Source organism: Lathyrus oleraceus, chromosome 7 (assembly GCF_024323335.1).
Source record: "Lathyrus oleraceus cultivar Zhongwan6 chromosome 7, CAAS_Psat_ZW6_1.0, whole genome shotgun sequence".
NCBI lineage: Eukaryota > Viridiplantae > Streptophyta > Magnoliopsida > Fabales > Fabaceae > Lathyrus > Lathyrus oleraceus.
Genome location: NC_066585.1, coordinates 84,437,581 through 84,440,240, shown reverse-complemented (window position 1 = coordinate 84,440,240; position 2,660 = coordinate 84,437,581).

Below are 2,660 nucleotides of genomic sequence, written 5' to 3'. Positions count from 1 at the left end.
CGTAATCATTTATTTAATCATGCATTCCATCAGTCAAAAGCATTCATCAGGGTTTAGATGAAAAATCGGGAGTTCTGGTATTTTATCTGGTCTTGATGGCATTCTTTCAATCATCTGGTGATTAAGAAGTCAAAAAACTTGGTTTCTTAATCTCAATGCATTGTATATTCCATTGTATCATGTTTCAGAGGTCTGGAGAGTGACGGTCAAGAGTATTGTTGTCATCTAAATCTTTGTAGGATTTTGATTGTGATTAAGAATTAGAAGCAAATGGTCCAAGAGTTGATTCTTTTGCATCTGATTATCTATTCACGATTCTCAATCAATAAGTCAATGCATTCACCAGACATCTGCATCATCTACTAATCTTAGCGTGAATCCCATTTCACATAATGCTTAAAATGTAACCCAAAATAAGTTTTCAGATCTACAGATAGACCGGTTGAATCCATTTTCAAATGTACGTCGAATTAGTAAGCAAAAAAATTATAAATTGAGCTTGCAGACGTCAATATTATTAATATACAGTTCACATAGTTTAACATGGCGTGCTCATTTTATTTTTTCGACTACTTTTTCGATCGCATTTTGATCAACCTAAACCTTATAATCATTCATTTTTCACTTCAAAATTTGATCAAAACATATGTGTCTTCCATAAGTTTATTTCACATTGATCATTTTGGTGCATTCAGTTTAATTTTTTGGACACTTTCCCAATTTTTTTTTCATTTTTTATCTTTTTATTTTTATTTTTTAGTCAAAATAATCGCTGGAATTAATTAGAATTGTAAGTGTTTTTAATTTTATTTAATGTTGTGTTATTTGATTTTACATTAATTAGTAATTTTATTTGTTTTTAACATTTGAAATTGAAAATTTAACAAATATCAACTTTTCTCTCCGCTTAGAACTCATTATATCACCTCTCTCATTATCCCCCATCACGTTTTTTTTATTCCCCAAATTATCTCACTCCCTCTAATTAGAAGGATATGCATGGACCCCATTGGAATTGAAGAAAACAAAAAACAAAAAATAAAAAGGTAATTTCCTCTCTCTTTACTCATAGGCGGCTCACCAAAATCTCTCAGCATCTCTCACCCAAGTTTCATTTAAAAATAAAAAAAGAAAAGATAAAAGGAGACCATTTCTTTTACTCTCCCACGTGAAGAAAAAAAAGCACTCATATTTCATTGGAATTTCATCTCCTCCCACTCAATTACCTCCATTCAAACAACATTGTTATCAAACCATACACATTCACTACATAAACCACAACATCCTCTTCCTTCACCCCATCAACTTCTCTTTTTCTCTCACCAAAAACAGAACAATAACATACAACATAACATTTTCTATCTTCATCAATCCTCACAACACAAACAACAACAACACAAAATTTTCTTCCATCACCACCATCATCATCGAACTCCCACCATCCTCACAACACACTCCTCGTCATCATCTTCAACTTTTTCTCCTTACAACATCAACCAATAACAGCACCAACTACATTCTCATAACAACACAAAATACAACCACAACAACCTCATTGGAACCGCCATCACCTCCAACTTTCCGGACATCTGCACCATACTCTACCGCGAAATACACCTTCAATAATTGTGTTTTTTCGACACCACAGTGAACCCCGTCACAACCGTGTAAGCTTTCATTTGCCGCCAAGGTTGTTTTTGCATTCCATTTCCTTAGGTGTTATGGTTGTATTTTTTATGTTTTTTTTTTTAAATTTTTAGAAACAATGGATGAACACAAGAGAGAGAACAAAGAGACACGAGTGAGAGAGTGAGAAAGAGGCGTCGCCGCTGTCGCTGGACAGGCCGATCGACCGCCCCCGTAGTGAGGCATTTGGTTTTGTTATTTTTATGGTGTTAGTTTGCTCCTGTCATACGCGAGGAAGAAGAGGATGTTTTAGTTTTGACTTTTTCATTCTCTCATGCCACGTGTTGATTCATGGGTGGAAGACCAAAAAATTTTAAAAATAAATAAATCATATCTCTTTCTCCATTTAAACCGCCCAACTTTCCTTTTTTTATATTTATTATTATTATTATTATTATTATTATTATTATTATTATTATTATTATTATTATTATATATTTGAGTTTTGTTTTGATGGATCTTGGGCTCATGTTTTGCATGTTTTGATAGCTCATACTCTCATATTCACTGCTTACACCCCTTGTCCAAGCTCATTTTTGTTTATTTTATTGTTTTTCTTTTTGATTTTATTATTTAATTTAACCATTTTTTTATTATTTAATTTAGATATTATTTATTATTTATTTTAATTGATAAATAGATTATATAATTAATTATTCCACCAGTTCGAGTGCATTGTGATTTTGAAGCTTAAATTCAATTTAACTTTCAGAAATCACTTAAACGCATAGATTTTATTGCTCTGCTTCTTATAAAGTGATTTCTACATGAATCCACTTTAAGTTAGCTTAACATAAAGTTAAATTCATTACTTTAATTTTCAGTTATTTTATCTTTGTAAATGTCGTACATAATTTATCGAGTTGCTGGACTCTTGGTTGCGTTGCGATTTCAAAGCTTAAATCTAATTTAGCTTTCAGAAATCACTTGGACACATATATTTTATTGTCTGACTTCTTATAGAGTTATTCCTA